We start from the raw sequence: 26,316 nt of genomic DNA, 5'->3' as shown, positions 1-26,316 counted from the left end.
AAACATGACAACAACTTTACAGCACTGTCTCTACTTCTGTACTTAAATAATGCATCATTAAAACTACTCTCGGAAGATGGAGGAAGAGTAAGACGCGGAGATCACCTTCCTCCCCACAGATACACCAGAAATACATCTACACGTGGAACAACTCCTACAGAACACCTACTGAACGCTGGCAGAAGCCCTCAGACCTCCCAAAAGGCAAGAAAGCCCCCCCGCCACGTACCTGGGTAGGGCAAAAGAAAAAAGAATAAACAGAGACAAAAGGATAGGGACGGGACCTGCACCAGTGGGAGGGAGCTGTGAAGGAGGAAAAGTGTCCACACACTTGGAAGCCCCTTCGCGGGCGGAGACTGCGGGTGGTGGAGGGGGGGAGCTTCGGAGCCGCGGAGGAGAGCACAGCAACAGGGGTGCGGAGGCCAAAGCAGAGAGATTCCCGCACAGAGGATCAGGGCCGACCGGCACTCACCAGTGGCTTGTCTGCTCCCCCGCCGCAGCGGGCGGGGCTGGGAGCTGAGGTTCGGGCATTGGTCAGATCCCAGGGAGAGGACTGGGGTTGGCGGCGTGAACACACCCTGCAGGGGGTTGGTGCACCACAGCTAGCCGGGAGGGAGTCCGGGGAAAAGTCTGGACCTGCCTAAGAGGCAAGAGACTTTTTCTTCCCTCTTTATTTCCTGGTGCTCCAGGAGAGGGGATTAAGAACGCTGCTTAAAGGAGCTCCAGAGACGGGCGCGAACCGCGGCTAAAAGCGCGGACCCCAGAGACAGACATGAGACACTAAGGCTGCCACTGCCGCCACCAAGAAGCCTGTGTGCGAACACAGGTCACTATCCACACCCCCCTTCCGGGGAGCCTGTGCAGCCCGCCACTGCCAGGGTCCTGGGATCCAGGGACAACTTTCCTGGGAGAACGCACGGCACGCCTGAGGCTGGTGCAACGTCACGCCGGCCTCCACCGCCACAGGTTCGCCCTGCACTCCGTGACCCTCCCTACCCCCGGCCTGAGTGAGCCAGAGCCTCCGAATCAGCGGCTCCTTTAACCCCATCCTGTCTGACCAAAGAACAGACGCCCTCCCGGCGACCTACACGCACAGGCGGGGCCAAATCCAAAGCTGATCCCCTGGGAGCTGTGAGAACAAAGAAGAGAAAGGGAAATCTCTCCCAGCAGCCTCAGGAGCAGCGGATTAAAGCTCCACAATCAACTTGATGCACCCTGCAGCTATGGAATACATGAATAGACAACGATTCATCCCAAATTAAGGAGGTGGACTTTGAGAGTAAGATTTATTATTTATTCCCCTTTTCCTTTTTTTGTGAGTGTGTATGTGTATGCTTCCGTGTGAGATTTTGTCTGTAGAGCTTTGTTTCCACCATTTGTCCGAGGGTTCTATCCGTCCGTTTTTTTTTTTAATTCTTTTCTTAATAAGTACTTTTTATTTTAATAACTTTATTTTATTTTACTTTATCTTCGTTCTTTCTTTCCTTTCTTCCCTCCTTTAGACAACGAATCATCCCAAATTGAGTAGGTGAACTTTGAGAGCAAGATTTATGATTTTTTTCCCCTTTTCCTCTTTTTGTGAGTGTGTATGTGTATGCTTCTGTGTGAGATTTTGTCTGTAGAGCTTTGCTTCCAGCATTTGTTCCAGGCTTCTATCCATCCATTTTTTTGTTTTTTGGGTTTTTTTTCCTCTTAATAATTATTTTTTTATTTTAATAACTTTATTATATTTTATCTTACTTTATTTTATTTTACTTTATCGCCTTTCTTTCTTTTCTTCCTTCCTTCCCGCCTTCCATCTTCCCTCCCTCCCTCCCTCCCTCCTTTCTTTCTTCCTTTCTTTCTTTCTTTCTCCTAATTCTTTTTTTCTACTTTTTCTCCCTTTTCTTCTGAGCCGTGTGGATGAAAGGCTCTTGGTGCTGCAGCCAGGAGTTAGTGCTGTGCCTCTGAGGTGGGAGAGCCAACTTCAGGACACTGGTCCACAAGAGACTTCCCAGCTGCACACAATATCAAACGGCAAAAATCTCCCAGAGATCTCCATCTCAACACCAGCACCCAGCTTCACTCAACGACCAAGCTACAGTGCTGGACATCCTATGCCAAACAACTAGCAAGACAGGAACACAACCCCACCCATTGCAGAGAAGCTGCCCAAAATCATAATAAGCCGACAGACACCCCAAAACACACCACCAGACGTGGACCTGCCCACCAGAAAAACAAGATCCAGCCTCATCCACCAGAACACAGGCACTACTCCCCTCCACCAGGAAGCCTACACAACCCACTAAACCAACCTTAGCCACTGGGGACAGATACCAAAAACAACGGGAACTACAAACCTGCAGCCTGCAAAAAGGAGACCCCAAACACAGTAAGATAAGCAAAATGAGAAGACAGAAAAACACACAGCAGATGGAGGAGCAAGATAAAAACCCACCAGACCTAACAAATGAAGAGGAAATAGGCAGTCTACCTGAAAAAGAATTCAGAATAATGATAGTAAAGATGATCCAAAATCTTGGAAATAGAATAAACATGCAAGAAACATTTAACAAGGACCTAAAAGAACTAAAGATTAAACAAACAATGATGAACAACACAATAAATGAAATGAAAAATACTCTAGATGGGATCAATAGCAGAATAACTGAGGCAGAAGAATGGATAAGTGACCTGGAGGATAAAATAGTGGAAATAACTAATGCAGAGCAGAATAAAGAAAGAAGAATGAAAAGAACTGAGGACAGTCTCAGAGACCTCTGGGACAACATTAAACGCACCAACATTCGAATTATAGGGGTTCCAGAAGAAGAAGAGAAAAAGAAAGGGACTGAGAAAATATTTGAAGAGATTAGAGTTGAAAACTTCCCTAATATGGGAAAGGAAATAGTTAATCAAGTCCAGGAAGCACAGAGAGTCCCATACAGGATAAATCCAAGGACAATATGCCAAGACACATATTAATCAAACTGTCAAAAATTAAATACAAAGAAAACATATTAAAAGCAGCAAGGGAAAAACAACAAACAAGGGAATCCCCATAAGGTTAACAGCTGATCTTTCAGCAGAAACTCTGCAAGCCAGAAGGGAGTGGCAGGATATACTGAAAGTGATGAAGGAGAAAAACCTGCAACCAAGATTACTCTACCCAGCAAGGATCTCATTCAGATTTGATGGAGAAATTAAAACCTTTACAGACAAGCAAAAGCTGAGAGAGTTCAGAACCACCAAACCAGCTCTACAACAGCTGCTAAAGGAACTTCTCTAGGCAAGAAACACAAGAGAAGGAAAAGACCTACAATAACGAACCCAAAACAATTAAGAAAATGGGAACAGGAACATAAATATCGATAATTACCTTAGACGTAAATGGACTAAATGCTACCACCAAAAGACACAGATTGGCTGAATGGATACAAAATCAAGACGCATACATTTGCTGTCTACAAGAGACCCACTTCAGACCTAGAGACACATACAGACTGAAAGTAAGGGGATGGAAAAAGACATTTCATGCAAATGGAAACCAAAAGAAAGCTGGAGTAGCAATTCTCATATCAGACAAAATAGACTTTAAAATAAAGACTATTACAAGAGACAAAGAAGGACACTACGTAATGATCAAGGGATCGATCCAAGAGGAAGATATAACAATTGTAGATATTTATGCACCCAACATAGGAGCACCTCAATACATAAGGCAAATACTAACAGCCATAAAAGGGGAAATTGACAGTAACACATTCATAGTAGGGGACTTTCACACCCCACTTTCACCAATGGACAGATCATCCAAAATGAAAATAAATAAGGAAACACAAGCTTTAAATGATACATTAAAAAAGATGGACTTAATTGATATTTATAGGACATTCCATCCAAAAACAACAGAACACACATTTTTCTCAAGTGCTCATGGAACATTCTCCAGGATAGATCATATCTTGGGTCACAAATCAAGCCTTGGTAAATTTAAGAAAATTGAAATTGTATCAAGTATCTTTTCCGACCACAATGCTGTGAGACTAGATATCAATTACAGGAAAAGATCTGTAAAAAATACAAACACATGGAGGCTAAACAATACACTACTTAATAACGAAGTGATCACTGAAGAAATCAAAGAGAAAATCAAAAAATACCTAGAAACAAATGACAATGGAGACACGACGACTCAAAATCTATGGGATGCAGCAAAAGCAGTTCTAAGAGGGAAGTTTATAGCAATACAATCCTACCTTAAGAAACAGGAAACATCTCGAATAAAGAACCTAAACTTGCACCTAAAGCAATTAGAGAAAGAAGGGAAAAAAACCCCAAAGTTAGCAGAAGGAAAGAAATCATAAAAATCAGATTAGAAATAAATTTAAAAGAAGTGAAGGAAACGATAGGAAAGATCAATAAAACTAAAAGCTGGTTCTTTGAGAAGATAAACAAAATTGATAAACCATTAGCCAGACTCATCAAGAAAAAAAGGGAGAAGACTCAAATCAACAGAATTAGAAATGAAAAAGGAGAAGTAACAACTGACACTGCAGAAATACAAAAGATCATGAGAGATTACTACAAGCAACTCTATGCCAATAAAATGGACAACCTGGAAGAAATGGACAAATTCTTAGAAATGCACAACCTGCCAAGACTGAATCAGGAAGAAATAGAAAATATGAACAGACCAATCACAAGCACTGAAATTGAAACTGTGATTAAAAATCGTCCAACAAACAAAAGCCCAGGCAGATGGCTTCACAGGCAAATTCTATCAAACATTTAGAAAAGAGCTAACACCTACCCTTCTCAAACTCTTCCAAAATGGAGCAGAGGGGGGAACACTCCCCAACTCATTCTACGAGGCCACCATCACCCTGATACCAAAACCAGACAAGGATGTCACAAAGAAAGAAAACTACAGGCCAATACCACCGATGAACATAGATGCAAAAATCCTCAACAAAATACTAGCAAACAGAATCCAACGGCACATTAAACGGATCATACATCATGATCAAGTGGGGTTTATTCCAGGAATGCAAGGATTCTTCAATATATGCAAATCAATCAACGTGATACACCATATTAACAAATTGAAGGAGAAAAACCATATGATCATCTCAATAGATGCAGAGAAAGCTTTTGACAAAATTCAACACCCATTTATGATAAAAACCCTGCAGAAAGTAGGCACAGAGGGAACTTTCCTCAACATAATAAGAGCCATATATGACAAACCCACAGCCAACATCATCCTCAATGGTGAAAAACTGAAAGCATTTCCACTGAGATCAGGAACAAGACAAGGCTGCCCACTCTCACCACTCTTATTCAACATAGTTTTGGAAGTTTTAGCCACAGCAATCAGAGAAGAAAAGGAAATAAAAGGAATCCAAATTGGAAAAGAAGAAGTAAAGCTGTCACTCTTTGCAGATGACATGATACTATACATAGAGAATCCTAAAGATGCTACCAGAAAACTACTAGAGCTAATCAATGAATTTGGTAAAGTAGCAGGATACAAAATTAATGCACAGAAATCTCTGGCATTCCTATACACTAAGGATGAAAAATCTGATAGTGAAATCAAGAAAACACTCCCATTTACCACTGCAACAAAAAGAAAAAAATATCTAGGAATACACCTACCTAAGGAGACAAAAGACCTGTATGCAGAAAATTATAAGACACTGATGAAAGAAATTAAAGATGATACAAATAGATGGAGAGATATACCATGTTCTTGGATTGGAAGAATCAACATTGTAAAAATGACTCTACTACCCAAAGCAATCTACAGATTCAATGCAATCCCTATCAAACTACCACTGGCATTTTTCACAGAACTAGAACAAAAAACTTCACAATTTGTATGGAAACACAAAAGACCCCAAATAGCCAAAGCAATCTTGAGAACGAAAAACAGAGCTGGAGGAATCAGACTTCCTGACTTCAGACTATACTACAAAGCTACAGTAATCAGGACAGTATGGTACTGGCACAAAAACAGAAATATAGATCAGTGGTACAGGATAGAAAGCCCAGAGATAAACCCACGCACATATGGTCACCTTATCGTTGATAAAGGAGGCAGGAATGTACAGTGGAGAAAGGACAGCCTCTTCAATAAGTGGTGCTGGGAAAACTGGACAGCTACATGTAAAAGTATGAGATTAGGTCACTCCCTAACACCGTACACAAAAATAAACTCAAAATGGATTAAAGACCTAAATGTAAGGCCAGAAACTATCAAACTCTTAGAGGGAAACATAGGCAGGACACTCTATGACATAAATCACAGCAAGCTCCTTTTAGACCCACCTCCTAGAGAAATGGAAATAAAAACAAAAGTAAACAAATGGGACCTAATGAAACTTCAAAGCTTTTGCGCAGCAAAGGAAACCATAAACAAGACCAAAAGACAACCCTCAGAATGGGAGAAAATATTTGCAAATGAAGCAACGGACAAAGGATTAATCTCCAAAATTTATAAGCAGCTCATGCAGGTCAATAACAAAAAAACAAACAACCCAACTCAAAAATGGGCAGAAGACCTAAATAGACATTTCTCCAAAGAAGATATACAGACTGCCAACAAACACATGAAAGAATGCTCAACATCACTAATCATTAGAGAAATGCAAATCAAAACTACAATGAGATATCAGCTCACACCAGTCAGAATGGCCATCATCAAAAAATCTGGAAACAATAAATGCTGGAGAGGGTGTGGAGAAAAGGGAACCCTCTTACAGTGTTGGTGGGAATGTAAATTGATACAGCCACTGTGGAGAACAGTATGGAGGTTCCTTAAAAAATTACAAATAGAACTACCATATGACCCAGCAATCCCACTACTGGGCATATACCCTGAGAAAACCATAATTCAAAAAGAGTCATGTACCAAAATGTTCATTGCAGCTCTATTTACAATAGCCCAGAGATGGAAACAACCTAAGTGTCCATCATCGGATGAATGGATAAAGAAGATGTGGCACATATATACAATGGAATATTACTCAGCTATAAAAAGAAACGAAATTGAGCTATTTGTAATGAGGTGGATAGACCTAGAGTCTGTCATACAGAGTGAAGTAAGTCAGAAAGAGAGGCAAATACCATATGCTAACACATATATATGGAATTTAAGAAAAAAAATGTCATGAAGAACCTAGGGGTTAAACAGGAATAAAGACACAGACTTACTAGAGAATGGACTTGAGGCTATGGGGAAGGGGAAGGGTAAACTGTGACAAAGCGAGAGAGAGGCATGGAAATCTATACACTACCAAACGTAAGGTAGATAGCTAGTGGGAAGCAGCCGCATAGCACAGGGAGATCAGTTCAGTGCTTTATGACCGCCTGGAGGAGTGGGATAGGGTGGGTGGGTGGGAGGGAGACGCAAACGGGAAGAGATATAGTAACATATGTATATATATAACTGATTCATTTTGTTGTGAAGCTGAAACTAACACACCATTGTAAAGCAATTATACTCCAGTAAAAAAAAAAAATTATACACCCAAAAAAATATATATATATAGAAAAATCTATAGTTATATTTTACTAAATTTATTTTACTAAAGAGACTATAGTATTTTACTATAGCCTGTTAATGGTGATTACATTAAAATAACAATGTTTGAAAAAAAAAAAAACTACTCTCTTCTCGGGAATTCCCTGGCCGTCCAGTGGTTAGGACTCTGCACTTTCACTGCCAAAGGCCCGGGTTCAATTCCTGGTTGGGGAACTAAGATCCCACAAGCCGTGCAGTACAGCCAAAAAAAAACAAAAGGAAGATTAAAAATACTCTCTTCAGGACTTCCCTGATGGTGCAGTGGTTAAGAATCTGCCTGTCAATGCAGGGGACATAGGTTGGAGCCCTGGTCCAGGAAGATCCCACATGCCGCAAAGCAACTAAACCCATGCACCACAACTACTGAACCTGTGCTCTAGGGCCCACAAGTCACAACTACTGAGCCTGCGTGCCACAACTACTGAATCCCGCACGCCTAGAGCCCATGCTCCGCAACAAGAGAAGCCACTGCAGTGAGAAGCCCGTGCACCACAACAAAGAGTAGCCACCACTCGCCACAACTAGAGAAAGGCTGTGCGGCAGCAACGAAGACCCAATGCAGCCAAAAATAAATAAATAAATTTATTAAAAACAAAAAATACTCTCTTCTCTAGCAAAAGAAAATGTGAGATGAAGACATAAATATGTTTGAGCTTTACACAAAATAAATATGACAGAACTTAAGAAAATGTAATATTCATAAGCAATATTGTAGCATAAAGGAGACTGAGAAATTGTAGAACAGAACAGGCAGAGTGATATGAGGAGCAGGATGAAATCACCTAAGGAGAAAAACATGCAGTAGTTTGACAGAAGGACATTTGACAGAAGGACAAATATTCAGAAAGAGGAAGAAAAGCCAGATACAAGCCATTGAGACAGTGGCATAAGAACTTGAAAGCTCCAAATTTCCTCCTGGAAGAACAGGTACTGGGCGAATAAAAACTTGAATGGCGAGTAGCCCTTTTTGTGAAATGTATAAGCAATATAGTATTTACCATGAATCACTGGAACATTTCTTACAGAGAGATGTGAGGAAGATGTCATTTTTTCAAAGATAGTTAAATTCCTGCAAGTCAAATCATGATCTATAGCCCAAGTCTAAGAAAAGAACAGTAAGAGGCAGAAAACATTCTTGAGGAATTATGGATAGGAAATATTACAAAACTGTTCAACTGCCTGGAGTCAAAAGCAAACTAGAGAAAGACAATGTGTCAGAGACAAGAAAGAAATGAATTTCTGTGAAGACCAGGGGAAGAGTTCAAACTCTGAGAAACAGAAATCTTAAAGCAGTTTTGCCAAAAAAAAAGTTAAACCTGAAAATGACCAAGCTTCTAGACAGCACGACCAATGTAGTTAGAGCGGAAGTAGGTGGAGGTAAGATGAAACAAAACTGACCATGAGCTGACAACTGTTAAACCTGGGTGGTGAGTAGATAAGGGCTCATGATACAATTCTGTCTATTTTTGTGTATGTTTTTTAAAGTGGCAGCTAATGGACCATGATACAGAGAATACTAAAGCTGCTGACATCAGCCGCTCTGGAAATCTTTTTTTTTTTTTTTTTTTTTTTTTTTTTTTGCGGTACGCGGGCCTCTGACTGTTGTGGCCTCTCCAGCTGCGGAGCACAGGCTCCGGACGCGCAGGCTCAGCGGTCATGGCTCACGGGCCTAGCTGCTCCGCGGCATGTGGGATCTTCCCGGACCGGGGCACGAACCCATGTCCCCTGCATCGGCAGGCGGACTCTCAACCACTGCGCCACCAAGGAAGCCCTGGAAATCTTTAAATGCACTAGATAGTAAAGCGCTCCTTCCTCCACACCACTCTTCTACATAGAACATACTTCTGTTATTACATCTATTTCCTTTTGAGTCCCATCTACAAAATCACGAGCTACTTAAAGGCAAATATTGTGTCTTATTCATCCATACATGCGAGCACCTAATACAGTGTCAGGGCTATAGCAAATGCTCAGTAAATGTTTGATGAACTGAACAAAGCAATAATGTGATTGTAATTTCTAAGAGCGGAAGGCAGGCTTTTAGAAATGATGAAAAAGAGGTCAAAGAACAACAATATTTCTGGAAGTACAGAAATTATATCACAGTAAAGAGAGAAATATCTATAAAAGATACTACGAAAGTAAACAGTATGCTGAAGAGCTAAAAAAAAAATTGAAGGAAGGAATAAATGAATGAATAATTCGCTCAGTATCTTCACCTACTGAAATGAGGCACATTGAGCCAATAAAATTTAACAATGCTTTTCACTGGGAATATCTAACATCCTCTGTTCTAATCCTGTTCTCTCAATCAGGTTTCTGATACTTATTGGCCTGTCATTAGACTTTTCCACATTCATTCATTCAAATATTTACTGAACACCTACAATGACAGACATTATTCTAGGCACTTAAGATACATCAATGAACTAAAAAGACAAAAAATCTCTGCTCTCATGGAGAGTATATGCTAGTGGGTGGAGAGAGAGAAGTAAATTATACAGTATGTATAATTTACATACAGTATACAGTGCCAGAAGACGGCTGTGAAACAAGTCCTGTCCAATAAACCCAAGTATTCATGTCGTACTGGGGGTTTTTAGTAAAATGGCATTGATAAACTTCAATAAGTCTCTTGCCTGTTTGGTATACACGAGAGTCCCCCATGACTGAACACCTCCTCATAGGAAAAGTTAAGGAGCTTATCCTAAACAATAGTGACACCCACCAAGGTAGTGTCAGCAGTGAGGCCGCAACTAGTGTCACCACCAACTTCTCTGACACCTCTTTAGGTGAAAGAAAAAAAATATACAACTGTATAAAAACTATTAAAGAACAGCAATTATGCTTATTGGTTTTAAAGTTCCTTCTCTGATGTCAAAGAAATAGTAAGGAAAAGCTGTACGCTTGATTTTGGGAAGATACTGTTCTTTGAATGGCAGTAATAGCACAGCCTAAATTTAACAGACCATAACTGACCAAATTTTAGTCAAAACTTTTTGCTAACTGTTAAGGGAACATCAGTCCTCTCCAAATATACATATCTTTGATTAGTTTCCAATTACTGATCCAGGATATCATACAACTCGTCTTAGAAGAATCTCATTCTTGTTGTGAGAGTTCAGCCTAAGGACTCACTTGAATTTATAAAAATTCACTCATTAAAACATGTATACGGCTTCCCTGGTGGCGCAGTGGTTGAGAGTCCACCTGTCGATGCAGGGGACACGGGTTCGTGCCCTGGTCCGGGAAGATCCCACATGCCGCGGAGTGGCTGGGTCCGTGAGCCATGGCCGCTGAGCCTGCGTGTCCGGAGCCTGTGCTCCGCAACGGGAGAGGCCACAACAGTGAGAGGCCCGCGTACCGCAAAAAAAAAAAAAAAAAAAAAAACATGTATAGGCAGTATGCCAGTAACACCCTAAAATTAGAAACTGTTCTACATTTTATCATTAGAATTATGTTCTGAGTCATTAAAATAATTTTCTATCACCTTAGAGCCATCCACATCAGTTCTCTAAACAGTAAGTATATCTAATTTAAGCATTTTGTTTTACTGACCAAGAAACTGTGTCCTAAAAAGGTTGAAGAGAAAAATTGTGACTCTTGTACAGTCACACACAGGCAAATTGGTGACATTTCTGGAAACCTAGAATTCAAGTCTCCTATCCCAACCCAACACTCTCTATTGACTACCACATTTTTCCTTTAGATCACAGCGTTGTCAAATACCAATGAAATTAACCAGTTTTTAAAAATCTTTAGACCTGAGAACCAAAATACAATATCAAGACTAGAGCTTATCTTCCTGATAAATTCTGTTACAGCAAAACTGAAAACCAAAATTTAAAAAATCTTTAGACCTGACAACCAAAATATTGTATCAAAAGACTAGAGTTTATATTCCTGATAAATTTTACTATAGCAAAATTGAAAACCAAAATTAAAAGTCAATGAAAATACCATACACAAAGTTAACAAGATTTATCAGGAATTTTTTTTAAAGAGGTATTACTTTATAATCATCAGATTGGCAAAAATTACAAATTCTGAAAATATTCAGTGCTGGCAAGAATGTATGTAAATAGAAACCTTTATGCACTGCTGCTAGGAGTATACATTAGTAAAACCACTTTGGAGAGCAACGTTGTCATCATGAATGAAATGTGCTTGTGTGTGATCATATTACCTATGATCAGGTAATATCCTATGACCCAGCAGTTCCACACTTGGTACTATACCTAAAGAAACTCCTGCATAGGCATACAAGGAAGAGACAAGGATAAGGGTGTTTGTCTTGGAGTTGTCTACAGTAAGAGAGAGCTAGAGACAATATGCTGTCCACCGTTAGTGGAACAGATACATAAAATATATCTTATCCTCCCCTTGCAGAATATGTTCCCTCTGGCTGCAAATCTCCTGCCTCTAGATATCTGCATGTCTTGCTCTTTAGCTTCAATCCAGTTTCTGCTCAAATTTTCAACTAATCAAATAAGTCTTCCCTGACTGCCCAATCTAAAATATCTTACCTTTCAATCCAGAATCTCTCTAGTCCAGATATCCTTCCTTCTATTTTCTAATCTTCCATTTTTCTGCGTAACACTTTTAACTGTCTGACATTCTAATACACATGTGTTTATTGTTCAGAATCCCAATTAGAATGTAAAATCCAGACACCAGGAGATTTGTTCAAAGGAATACCACCAGAATCTAGAATTAGTACCTGGCACATAGAAAGTGATTAACAAATATTTGTTCAACAAATGAATTCAATGACTACATCCCAATCTCCGCTTATAGCTGTGTAAAGTCACATAAATGAACCCAAGTCTCTGACTTTTCAAACCCACTCACAGTATATAACCTGAGTGGTTATATAACCTCCAGAGTATATAATATTCCACATTTTTTTCAACTCCCTGGCAATTCAATTTGCATTCACAGTATTCAGCAATGAAGCAGCTTCTCATGGCCAGGCACTACTCTGAGAAATAAATAAGGGAGTCTTTGCATTCAAGTCTAGAGAGGAAAAAAGACAATTACAATATAGTATAAGCGCTATGATAAGCTGTTATGGAAGGAGGTCAGAAGATGACCTAACTCACCCTAGGAAGGCTGGGGAGGGCTTCCCAGAGGGGAGCAAGGCAGCATTTGTGCTGAGTAGAAGTTATCCAGATGAGCACATTATGGGTATTTGTCAGATAGGTGATGGCTACATTCTAGGCAGAAGCCACACAACATAAAAGTGCCTCAATTTTAAAAAACATCCTAACACTTTTGAAGAACTGTAAACAATTCAGCATGACAAAACAATGTGAGGCAGGAAATAACAGAAGGTGAAAGCAAAAACAAGCAAGGCTCAAATCATTAACATCCCTATTTCCAAGGCTTGGTAGTTTGGATTTTTATCTGAAAGTCTGCATAGAAGGATTGCAGAATAACAGCACCATCTGCCTACAGAAAAGGAAAGGTACAGAGGGATGGTATGCATTCTCAGAAGCATGGAAATTATTTAGAAGGTTTACATAGAAGTCCAGATAATAATGATAATCTGAACCAAGGCAGTAGCCACAGAGAAAAAGTAGATGAAAGAGGTAAAACAAGATTTGGTAAACAGTAATATAGTTAAGTGTGGGAAGGTTAGCACATAAGGGTAATAACAGGGAAGAGTTAAGATTCTAGTGTCTCTGACTGAGTGATGAGCTGCATGCACGAATCACAGGAAGAAGAGAAGCAACTTCAGAAAGGGTGAGATACATAATTTTTTTGACATGAGTTTAAGGTATCTTAATACAACCACAATGTATCAGAGTTGATCTGTGCTAAACAGATCTGGGAGTCATCAAAATAGATATAGAAGTTGAACTCATAAAGGATGAAAGCCTTCAAGGAGAGTAGGCAGAGGCAGAAGAGAGGAGAAGATAGTAGATAGAGTGAAATGAATATTTAAAGTGGCCAGAGTGGCCAGAGAAGAGAGAAAAATATAAGGAAAGACTGACCAAGACATGGAAGGAACATAAGGAGACTACAGTGTCACAGAAACGTAAGAGAATTTCAAGGAGGACTAGTCAAAATGTTAAATGATTAAAAAGATTCCATTAGATTTCAGAATAAGGAAATCAATAGTGAGCATCACCCCATCAAATTCAGTGACTGCAGTGGATTGGCAGACTTCAACACACTAAAAAATAAATAAATAAATAAGAAGAAGGTGGAGATAATGAACATAGACAACTTTTTCAAGAACCTTAAAGGAAATAATTACAGATAAAATTGAAGAGGAATCTAGAGTGAAAAGAGTGTATTTAAGACAAGTGCATTTAAATCCTGGTAAGTTAGTACCAGTTGAGAGTAAAAGGAATAACCAAGTGTTATGGACTAAACTGTATTCCCCAAAATTCATATGTTGGAAGCCCTAACCCTCAGTATCCCCAGTACTGAAGATAAGAATTTTGAAGATGTGATTAAGTTAAAATGAGGCCATCAGAGTGGACTCTCATCCAATATGACTGGTGTTTTAATGAGAAAAAGAGACACTAGAGGTTCTAGTGCACAAAGGTACAACCATGTAAAGAGGCAGAAAGAGGGCATCTATAACTCAAGGAGAGAGGCCTCAGAAGAAACTATTTCTGCCCTAACCTTAATTGTGGACTTCCAGCCTTCAAAACTGTGAGAAAATAAATTTCTCTTCTTTAAGCCACCCAGTCTCTGCTTTTTGTTATGTCAGCCCCAGCAAACTAATACACCAAGGAAACACTGTCCCTGAGGAGAAAAAACTCGGAACACAATTAGAGATGAACAGATAGAGGTAGACAAGTATGCAGGTGAAAGAGGGCAAAAAGCAATGAAGTTCCCACCAATGTATTGCATTTCCTCTGTGAAGCAGAAGACAACATTATCCAGGAAAGAGGAGGGAAGGAAGGAGGTGGTGGGCTAATAACCACCATGGGAAACAAGAGTAGTTACTAAAGACACAGAGGATTATTAGGCTGCCTTTCCATTAGTCAGTAAATGTTTGTTACGTAGTGTCATTCATGAATGCTTTAGTAATTTCAATACAGTGAACTCTAGCAGTAACTAGTAAAAGAAATGCATTGCAATGAATCAGAACCTGGTTTAAAAATCTAGATAACATGGGACCTTGTGCAAGTCACTTACCATTCTGGGCCTTAAGTTTCTTCAACCAGACAAACCAGACTTGATAATCAGCATAAGATCACCTCAGATTAAAAATAAGAAGTGCTATAATGTTTATGCAGGTTTGTGCATGACCTTGGTCTTCAACTTTTACCAACCAAGGTAGTGTGTCTCAAGCTGTAATGTACATTCATCTGGAGAGCATGTTAAAATGCAGATTCTGATTCAGTAGACCTGGGGGTAAGCCTGAGATTGTGCATTTCTAACGAACTTTCAGGTGATGCCTACACCATATTTTGAGCTGCAAGGGTGTAGAACACTGATCCAGATCAAGTTCTACAAAGCTTATAATTATCGGCTTATCTGTAATCAGCCTGATATTTAGAAAACCAAGGAAAAACATTCTAGACTCACACCTGCACGAAATGTCTTGCCATTCCGTGAAACACTCTGAAATTAACTGATAGTCCCCATTTGGTGCAGACAGGAAAAGAAAGGAATCATAGGAAAAGAAAGGAATTGCCATCAATAACACTAAATTAGGAGAAGCCCAAGATTAAATACAAACACACACATGTACACAGATATACAACACAAAGGTTAAAACCTATCTAATCAAATACATTTTCTTTCTCAAAATATGAACATTTCTGGAAAAACACATGTATTTATCTCTAGAAAAATCTTCAGTATACTTTAACTGTCACATGTCTACAAAGATTCTTTTGCATTCTGGTTTGATCCTGAACGCAAACAAATTCTACAGTGTCACAAAACCTAAAGTTGTTTTTTTTTAAACCTAAAGATTTTTATGTTAATTCCCAAATAATCTTCACCTATTTGTTTAGAACCTCCAATTGTATTATCACAACTAAACTTGTTTGTGTTGAGAATTCTCTTCTGCTTTAGGAAGTGTAACTAGGGCAGAGACAGCCCAGCTGCCTTAGGGCTATAATATATCGCCACAAATCATTGCTATAATTAAACCGGTTTTTACTATTCCCTGTGCTAGGGGTTACAGGAGGTAAATTCCACAATCCTATCACAACCAACAGGGAGAGATTTTCAATCTAATTTCACAGAAATCTTCTTCAGTGACAAAAGACCTAAGAAAAAATGTCATGAAATGGATGCCTCATATCGTAGAGTCACTCTGCCTTTAACCTGAAACCTCTGTACTGAACAGAGAAGTTTGAAATAACGTGAAAACGAAGTAATGAACTCCCTATCCAAGAAAAAATAAAAAATATTATGGCTGTAAACTACTCTTCCTTATTCCCTTCTGAAGAATAACCAAATTGCAAGGGCACTAGCGCACTACAATCGAGCCCGTTCAAATGGGGTGGGGAGGGGAGATCAACTGCAACCTTGGTACCAGGAGGCAATTTAGCAGTCCTATCTATCTAGCCAAGTCACTCTGAAAAAATAAGACTTCCCTCATTCACCACCAGGTCACAAAAGGATTTTTTTAAAAAATGACAAATGCAATGGGCCTCAAAATAGTTTTGCTGAATCACAAATACCGTCAAGTTATAAAGCTGCAGAAGTCGCTGGGCTCGAGCACTGTCGGCCATACCTCAGCAAGTAAGTCCTCTATGAACATGTATAACTTCCTTCACTTGTTCGTTAAAGTCAAGCAAGGGTCTAATGGTCAATTAAAGCTTTCACAGTATTACTATTAGTAGCAATACTGTGGGTGCAATCACAACATACAGTGGTTTTATACTAAAGATGACCACGTTCTCTGAAAAGTGGCACCACCGATCCCCCAAGGGCAAATGAACCACCCTAACCCGCAACGCAGCCACAATGAGCACCCTACGTCCTCATTCTGGCACCCACTCCCTGCCTCCCCGCGCCCTGATTCCTCCGCGACCATGCTTCCCGCTCCCGGGCTGACTGGGGCAGCCTCGAGCTCCCAGGGGTCCTTGGGGTAACGGAGAGCCAAGCCTGCAGGCCGCCCTTCTCCCGCTAATGCTATGCCTGGCCTCCCACTAGCCACACGTTCTTCCCTCACCTCTCGGGTCTCCGCTGCCCAGCCCACTCCTCCCTTCCGCTCGCCCGCGCTCTGGGGCTCTCAGGCCTGGGCCTCACCGTTTGGTTCGGTCCGGAATGGCCCGGCTCTCCCACTTCCACGCTCCAACACGAAGCGGCGTCAGCTCGTCCTGCGCCCCACGCTTCCAGTCCACACGCCGCCGCCTACTGATGCCGAAAGCCGCTTCTAGTAACGCGCCATGTTCCGCGTCGCGGCTCCAAACGACGCGGGCGCTCGAATACTGCGTCACAGACACCCGGAGCGCGTGGACTAGGCAAAGACAGAAGACGATAGGAGAACGGCGAAAGGAGAGGGAGGAGCTTTCCCTTCGAAACCGAAGGCGCCGGGCGTCTAAGGCAGCTCTGTGCGCTTGCGCAGTATAGAGAGCTGGGACCCCCCCCCCCCCCCCCCACGGACGCTGAGCGACCTGTAACCATGGAAACCATAGTTCGGCTCTGCCCCACTCCTGGGAAAATCAACTGTCCTGGGTTGACTGAAGCTTAAATCAGAATCATTTTCCCTTTCTTATTCCAGATATCAGCTGCCAAACTGCATTGTTTTACGGATCTGTCTCGGTAAAGAAGAATTATTTAAAATAATCCTACTCTCAGCAGTCAGCCCTCCCACGAATATTTATTTTTTTAAGGTCCTAAACTTGCTTGGCGCTCCAGTCCAGAACGATAGCAAGAGTGGAAAGATTAAAAGGGAGTAAATCCAGTTCTCTCTGCCTCTGCTTCTAATTAGCTTAGTGACGTAAGTTTTCTTACATTTAGAAAAAAATAGTTTAGTGTTCACAAAGATTAATAAAAATAATAGATAACATTCATTAATCATTTAGAATGTGCCAGATACAGTTCTAAGATCTTCAGATGAATCATGTATTTAAATCCTTAAAACAACCCTAAGAGGTTGAAGAAGCTGAAACATTAGAAAGATCAAGTAACCTGCCTAAGTTCGCACAGCTAGTAAGTAGTAACTAGCAGTGTTAGGTTTGAACCAGGCAATCATAAGCCTTGCATTACAAGATGCTCATCACACAAGGGCTATTTTTGAAAGTAAAAACATAAAAATATAAAATATATATAAAAAATATAAAAATTACCTAAATGACCACCAAAAGGAATGACTAAATCATGACACATGCATATATAATACAAATTGGCCATTAAAAATAATGTTGAAAAAGAATCTGAAAAAGAATGGATATATGTGTATGTATAATTGAATCACTTTGCTGTACACCTGAAACTAACAAAACATTGTAAATCAACTAACTATACTCCAATATAAAATAAAAATTAAATTTAAAAAAATTTTTAAATTATGTTGATATGTTAACATGTTCACAATGCATTAGGGAAAGAGTGGGTTACAAAACAATATGCTCAGTATGGTTACATTTTTGGAATAAGTATATGCGAAAATGTTAGGGTTTGTCACTAGTTGGATGGTATTATGGGCATGTTTTATTTTTAAATTTATTTTGTTTGATTGTATCTTCTGATTTTACTGAAAGGTAATACTTCTCAAATTTTAAACGTGCATAGAATCACATGGGGGTCTTGTTAAAATACAGAACCTGATTCAGTTGGTCTGAGGTGGGGCCTGAGAGTCTTCATTTCTAATGAGTTTCCAGTTAATGCTGCTCTTCATAGATCACACGTTGTGTAACAAGGCTGTAAGGAATATGCAATAAAGCAGGAAAAAATTGCCTAATTTTAATTAAAATGAAAAAATTTGTTTAGAAGGATCTTTTCTGTTTGGAATAATGGGTTCGTCAGATATTGAAGGAAACCTGTAACTCAGAAAAATACACATACATAAATTTTGCCTACAGTTTCAGGGCACCAAATTAAGATGCACTTGGAGGTCCTAGCTTCAGCTACTATGAATGTAAAATCTAGTAATATAGTATGTACAAAACAAATATGTACAGCTGGATAAATCTCATATGACTGCATTTTGTTGCTATATTCTCATATTCTCACGTTCTTTGAAGAAAAAGACAAATATTAAATTAATTTAAATTACATGATCATTGGGCTGTTCAGAACATATTTAAAATATAAATATATGTTCAGTGCTTTCCCCCCAAAATGGTTGAAAACTGAAAAGAGAAAGCAGAAAATTGATGGAGCAAATGATAAGTTAAAGAAACATTAGCTTCCCTCACCCCTCAGTCTCAAGTAGGTTCCAAAAAACAGACATACATAATAACAATGCAAATTATTTGCCTCAGTAATATTATGATTGCTAACTTCTAAATATTCCCTATGTGCCAGTTACTGTTCTGTTTTTTAAGTGCCTGACATTGAACTGTAGACATTTCATGTAGTTTATTATCCTCATCACCACCCTATATGGAGATTATTCTTTCCCTCATTTTACAGATTAGAAGATGATGCTCATGAATTAAGTAATTTCAAATTCTTAACTGGAGAAGCACAGACTCAAATTTAGATACATGCTTTGTGGTAGATAGAATAAAAGATAGCCAAATCCTAGTCCCTGAAACCTGTGAATATATTACTTTTCATGCCAAAAGGGACTTTGCTACTATGATTCAATTAAGAATCTTGAGCTGGAAATATTATCTTGTGGGCCCAATGTATTCACAAGGGTCTTTATAAGAGAGAGACAGGAGTATCCGAGAGAGAGAGATGTGACCATGGAAGCAGAGGTCACAGCGACACGGGGCCATGAGTCAATGAATACTGGCAGCACAGAGAAGCTGGGAAAGTCAAGGAAATGGATTCTCCCCTACAGCCTCTGTAAGAAACTCTGTCCTGCAGATGACTTTAGACTTCTAACCTTCAGAACTCTCAGACAATAAATTTGTGTTGCTTTAAGCTACTGTTTGTGGCAATTTTTTATAGCAGCAATAGAAAACCAATATGTGCTCCAAAATCATAAGGTTTCGAATTTGCTACACTTCATTTAATATTGTAACTTGGGTAAAATTGGGTCTTGGGCAACTCTATAATATAGTTCATTAGCTGCTTATAGATTAACTCATTAGAAGCTTACCAGCTTGGGAAAATAAGTCTTTGAGAAACTAACTGATCTGCCCTTGGTAATATAATTTTGTAGCAGCTTCAGTTTTGTTTATATTTTTTTAAATTTATTGATTTTTGGCTGCATTGGGTCTTCGTTGCTGCGCGCGGGCTTTCTCTAGTTGCAGCGAGCAGGGTCTACTTTTCGTTGTGGTGTGCGGGCTTCTCATTGCGGTGTCTTCTTTTATTGCGGAGCACGGGCTCTAGGCACGCGGGCTTCAGTAGTTGTGGCTCGTGGGCTCTAGAGCGCAGGCTCAGTAGTTGTGGTGCACAGGCTTAGCTGCTCCGTGGCATGTGGGATCTTCCCGGACCAGAGCTTGAACCCGTGTCCCCTGCACTGGCAGGCAGATTCTTAACCACTTCGCACCAGGGAAGTCCCTGTTTATAATTTTTAAAAAATTTGAAACAGTATAAGTGTCTTTCACTAAGGATTGATTACATAAATTATGGTACGTTCATACAATGAAATACTCTCTACCTGTTAAAAGTGGTGATATAGATTTATATTCATTAACATTAACAGATGTCCATCATATTTAGTTAGGTAAGAACAATAGGTTAAAAGAATTTTTTATATCCAAAAAGTCTTGGAAAATATCAATAGCTTAATGGAGGTGAACTCTGAGTGATAGGTTTCACTTTCTAAAATCTTTTTGTACTATCTAAAATTTTTTGCAATGTTTAAGTATTACTTTAATAATCAAAGAAATATAATAAATAAAATATTTCTACTTTGGAAAAATAAATATAAGAATACCATGTAGCTTTGTATCTCTTAAGGTGAAATGGCATTTTTTCATATTCTCCTGGTAAGAATGAAAATTGATTCAACTGTTTCAGAAAATAATCTATTAGTATATATTCAGAGACTAAAATGTTCATATATTTTGACTAAATAACTCCATTCTTGTAAATCTCTACTAGGGAAATAATCCAAAGTATAGAAAATATTTTTCATAAATGCAGTAAAATGTGTATGGCTCTATTTTGTACAACAGTGGTATAGGAATGATTTAGTGAACTCTTACACAGTCACAAGATGAAATCTTCTGCAGCAGCTTTCAATACTGACTATCAAGATTGTACAAAAACTAGAAAAAGTGCTTTTTATGTTACTGTATTTTATAGAAAAAAACCAGTAAATTATATGATCTCAACTATGTAAAAATATGTATTGCTAAAACAATAGGAGAAAACAGTGTGTGTCAAAACCTTCACAGAGGTTATCCCAGAATAGTGAGATTAGACGTACATTTTTCATCTTCTTTCTACCTTCTGTATTTTCCAGGATTTTTGCAAGTTAAGTTTTTGGTTTTGTTATTTCGTTTACAATGTAGTTGTCCTATCTTTGGGGCCCAGGAAACGCATAAAAGGGGAAAATAAAACCAGTTTTACTTACTACACCTCTGTCATTAATTGTTACTTTGTACACAATTTATTCTTAAATTCATGGTAACCAAAGATTTAATTTTTTAACTCCATACTTTAGAATTCACTTGACTCTTACATTAGCTTGTTATTAAAGAGTGAAATTAATTTAAACTGTATCTAGAATGACTCAGCTAGTATCTTTTGCTTTCCTGCCATTCCATCAGTGATGAGAATACAGTCATCCCTTGGTATCCACGGGGAATGATTTCAGGACCCTTCCTGTATACCAAAATCCACGAACCTCCAAGTCCTTTGCATAAGATGGCCTAGTACACTGGGTCCTCTGTATCCGCGGATGCGTAACCTGCGAATTGACTATGATGGCAACACTCAGAAGTAGAGACCAAAGGAGCCCACAAAAGGCAGCTGGTGTCCTGCTGTGGCAAGAGCACAGGCTTTCACCCCTACTTCTGCTGCCAACTACCTGAAAGACCTTGAGCAAGTACCTTTAATTTCTGTGAGACTCAGTTTCTTCATATGTAAAACAGCATAAGCATGCTTGCCCTAACAATTTCCCAGGGTTTCATTGAAAATCTAATTGTGTGGAAAGTACTTTGAAACCCATAAAATGCAATGTGAAAATATAATATATAAATACAAATATTAAAAATATAATATGAAATAGGCTCTATAATAATCCACAAATAGAATTCTTAGTACAATAATTTTCCTGTTGTATTTGGAAAGCTTCAAAGTGCTTCATTTTGCAACAGAATATATATTATTTTATGGTAATGATATGAACACATTTATCTGACAGATGCTTTTGGTAGGTATCAATGATTCGATATTAGATTTTCACTAACAATTATTAGATATTCACTGACAATGCTTAGACTCATCATGCTGGTATTAAACAGAGACCAAAGTCTTCTTTCTTAATTAATTGTATTAATTTAAAATAGCATTTTAATAATCTGAAAAAAATTAGAACATTTTTTATAGAAGACTCTTGCTCATAGTATTCAAGGTATATTACTTCTTTCAGCCAAATTTCATCACATTTTTCTGTTAAGATTTAGACAGCATAGTAGAAATTGTCTCTAGGTACTCTTTGAAATTGTTCTACATTGTAAGGCAGCACTTAATTTTAGTATTGGATATTGGCACAATATTTTTTTTGTTCTAATCAAATTAAACAGCTTGATATTAAGTAAATTTCAATTTGATTTTGTTTTATCTTGTCCAGGTGAATTAATTTTTCATAGAAATATAGTATTTCAGTTAATAAATCCATGTTAAAAGTGTGAAATTCAAACATTCTTAATGTTTTTATGACTTTTAAATATATTAAACGTCTGCAAGGAACTATAATTTATACAAGAAAATGCTCACAATGTTTTATTTTTATTCTTTATTATATTCCCTGGCACATTAAGAATGTTATCATTTCAAGCATGCTGTGAATTTAAATAATCCTCTTCTACCAAAGCAAATGTTATTGTAATTATTTTTCAAGTTATGATACACTTTGTTAACAAAAAACACTATAAGAATGGCAGTAATCAATTGTGCACACCCAAACTGAAAAATAATTATTTTTAATTAACAAAGGATATAAATATGAAGCAGAGAAGCATAAAATTATTTTTCACAATTACAAAGCCATTCATAGCTGCAAAGATAACTCAAATACATTCCAGCATAACTTGCATACACATTTCTTTAATGCAGCTCATATCCCAGCCTCACACATTCCCTAGGGCTCATGGATCCATGCTGCACCCAATACTGTCTCACTTCTGAATGTTACCTTGGTACTAACAGAAAAAAAAATCCCAACAATTGGATGCAATTTGGCCACAAAAATAAGCAATACCAATTATTAGAACAATTTTCCTGTACTGATGAGGGTGCCCTTCCCATCCTTTTTCAGTTCTGTAGAAATTCCTCAACCAAATATGTTATTTTAGTGCAGAAAGTAGTGAATCCCTACCTGCAGTGTGCATCAGAATCTCCTAGAGGGTCTGTTAAAAATGCATTTGCCAGGGCCAAATCCTATTCTGATCCAGAATGTTTAGGGTGGGCCTTGGGAATGTGAATTTTCATTACATGTGGTATTTGTTTGTGAGGGCTGCCATAATAAAATACCCCAGACTGGATGGCCTAAATAACATAAATTTATTTTCTCACAGTTCTGGAGGTTAGAAACTCAAGATCAAGGTGTCAGCAGGGTTTGTTTTTCCTGAGGCCTCTCTTCTTAGCTTGCAGATGGCTGCCTTCTGGCTGCGTCCTCATATGGTCTTTCCTCTGTGTATACACATCCCTGGTGTGTCTATGTGTGTCCAAATTTCCTCCTTTCATAAGGATACCAGTCAGATTGGATTAGGTCACAATCTAAAGGCCTCATTTTAACTTAGTAACCTCTTTTAAGGCCCTATGTCTAAATACAGTCACATTCTGAGTACCAGAGTTTAGGGCTTCAACATATGAATTTTGGGGAAACACAGTCCACTATGTAACATGTGCCCTAGTTTTTCGGATATAGGTGACTCAAGGTTCATACCTAAACAAACACCAATTCAGTCTGTAGGTAAGCTAAATGTGCACACTCACCTCAGTCATTTAGTTTTATGTGGCTTATTTTGTGACAACTTCCAGGAGGGTCTTGCTATTTCACTCCTAAAGAAAATTATCATTTGGCTTCCATCCTTATTGTCTATCATGCTACATAAAATAGTCTCTCCCACCCACCCTGTTGATCTCTTTCTCCTCTACTTTACTTTTTTCTTCATACTTATCATCACCTGACATAATGTCTGTTTTTCCTCACTAGAATGTAAGCTCCACTTTGTTTTGCTCACCACTCACTGTACACACCCCCGTGTGCAGAAGAGTGACCCAGGAAGATGAAAATGTCCTGGAGGTGATCTTGCATTCCTTCTGTCAAGAAAAAGCAAGGTCGGGACTTCCCTGGTGGCACAGTGGTTAAGACTCCGCCTGCCAATGCAGGGGACACGGGTTTGAACCTTAGTCCAGAAAGCTCCCACAGGCCGTGTAGTAACAAAGCCCATGTGCCGCAACTACTGAGCTCATGTGCCACAACTACTGAAGCCCACACGCCTAGAGCCCGTGCTCTGCAACAAGAGAAGCCACCGCAATGAGAAGCCTGTGCACTGCAGTGAAGACCCAACACAGCAGAAAGAAAGGAAGGAAGGAAGGAAGGAAGGAAGGAAGGAAGGAAGGAAGGGAAGGAAGGAAGGAAGGAAGAAAGAAAGGAAGAAAGGTGACTGAACTAAGGAAACTAGGCAATTTCACTGTAATAAATAACAAATGTTAAAAAAAAGAAAAAGCAAGGTTTTCTGCTGAGAAGGAGCTGGGGAGGTGGTAGGGCAGGAGGCCTGAGAAGAATTAAGATTTGAAGATCCTTTATGGAGAATGGGAGAGGAAGATTAGAGGGAGTTCAAGAAGAGCTGGCTAGGCAGCATTCAGAATCCAGCTAAATGTGAAGCCCGTGAATGTCTCCTACAGGTACTGTGTGTGAGCTCCAGCAGTTCTCACAGCTGGAGAGGAGTGGAGAGGGAAAATGGATATTTTGATTCCTCAGTGACCACCATTGCTCCTTGGGATAACATTTGAGGCCCTTCACCCTAAGTTTCTATTTACATTACTTGTTTACTTCTCAGCTACATCAAGTTTCTTTTTCTTCCTTAAATACCCTTATATCTTGACTTTGTTAGTACCGTTCCCTTTGAATTCTCAAACTTTCCCTGGCTAATTTTTGGTTCTCTTTTAATGATTCAGCTCAAATATTATATTTTGAAAATGTTACCCAGTTTCCTCAAGTATTAGCCATAGTGCTAATATCATGCCTCTTTTAAAGCACACTGTCTTTGGAATACAGACCTGGGTTCAAGAGGCAGCTGTCATTTACTGTGTGATCTTGAGCAAGACATTTAACATTCTTTTTTTACCCTTCAGTTTCCTCATCTGTAAAATGAACACAACGATAAGCCCCTATTTTAGAGAACTGTTTGAAATGGTGAAATAAGATATCAGCAAATGGTGCTATGTCTTCCTCTATTGATAGAAATTTCTTTAAAAGCAGCAATCAGGTCATGTTCATTCTTAAATTCTTAACATTTGACAAAGTGCCTGGCACACTGTAGATTCTCCAGAATTGTGGAATAAATTAATGATCAGTGGAATTAAAGAGGTAGTTGAAGATGCTACTAGGGTATACAATTTTTTTTCCTAAATTAGAATTACAGCAAAGAAAGAGCAAGGCTTGGGAATGCTCACAATCAATTGTGCAGGAAAGTCTGCTTTGGTAAAAACATAAAAAGATTGTTTCTTCAAGGAAATAAGGTACACACAGAAACATTAAAAACTGAGAACCATTACAATGGCAGGCAAAATAGACATGGACATTGTATTCATGGAACTTACAGTCGGATACATTGTCCTATCACAATACCCAATGCATAACAATTACCACATTTACAGAGTTTCGGACTTTTTGTCTAACTCTCTCAGTAGAATAAACTTTGAGAAGAGCAGTTTCCCATTTAACTTTGAATCTCTAGCAGCCAATAGTGTTTAATACACAGCTAGAGCTCAATATGGAAAAGTTTAGGAAATTAGTGACGTGGCACAGAAGGAAGTGAAGCAACTAGTAGCTCTAGTGGAACTAGAAAATTACATTCTCAGAGTTACTTTCTACAACTCAAGCAGCGGAGAACTCACTCCCCTAGAGGAGCAAGCTCCTCTTCCCAAGTTCCTGGGATTCTCACCCCACGATCGGCTGGGAAACAGGAGCGAGGCACGTAACAAAAAGAAACCTTCTTTGGATTTCAGCGATTCCAGAACCTGGCCTGATGAAGCATCCACAGGCCTAACTACGTTAATATAAGTTAAACTTCCTCCACAACCTTGAGGTACCACACCAAAACCTATTTAACCCATTCGGTGTGGGTAGGGGCGAGGCCCCGCCCCCGATTCCAAATTAGCCAATCCAAACTGCCAGAATCGGTAGCGCGGTGTCTTCTGTGATATGTAGGCTTCCGAGGCCAGGCTTTCTCCCAGCTTATGACTTCAGTTCCCGGCGGCCAGCGGGCCCCAAGGTCGGCCCTCTTTCTGGGGGCGCACCACGA

At 39.2% G+C, this 26,316-nt stretch overlaps 1 protein-coding gene and 1 long non-coding RNA gene across 9 annotated transcripts in view; both read right to left on the bottom strand.

Annotated features, from left to right (window-relative positions):
- IPO11 (importin 11) overlaps positions 1–16,988 on the bottom strand; it is a 249,969-nt gene extending 232,981 nt beyond the window's left edge. For 6 of the 8 annotated variants that reach the window (XR_010941971.1, XM_067730786.1, XM_067730784.1 and 3 more), the window contains exon 1: positions 16,799–16,988. The gene's annotated coding sequence lies outside the window, so the exon portion shown is untranslated. Of the gene's footprint in view, positions 1–7,660; positions 7,745–16,798 lie in introns of all 8 variants that reach the window. The other 2 variants (XM_067730785.1, XM_067730790.1) reach the window with 2 other exon arrangements.
- A 2,850-nt stretch (positions 16,989–19,838) lies between these two features.
- Positions 19,839–26,263, bottom strand: LOC137221328 (uncharacterized). Its single transcript, XR_010941970.1, has 3 exons — positions 25,957–26,263; positions 25,070–25,153; positions 19,839–20,170 (listed from the first exon to the last, which is right to left on the bottom strand). It is a non-coding gene; the product is annotated as an uncharacterized lncRNA (long non-coding RNA).
- Positions 26,264–26,316: the final 53 nt, after the last annotated feature.

This window comes from Pseudorca crassidens, chromosome 3 (genome assembly GCF_039906515.1).
Source record: "Pseudorca crassidens isolate mPseCra1 chromosome 3, mPseCra1.hap1, whole genome shotgun sequence".
In the NCBI taxonomy this organism is placed as follows: domain Eukaryota; kingdom Metazoa; phylum Chordata; class Mammalia; order Artiodactyla; family Delphinidae; genus Pseudorca; species Pseudorca crassidens.
This window is presented reverse-complemented; position numbering and strand designations above follow the sequence as displayed.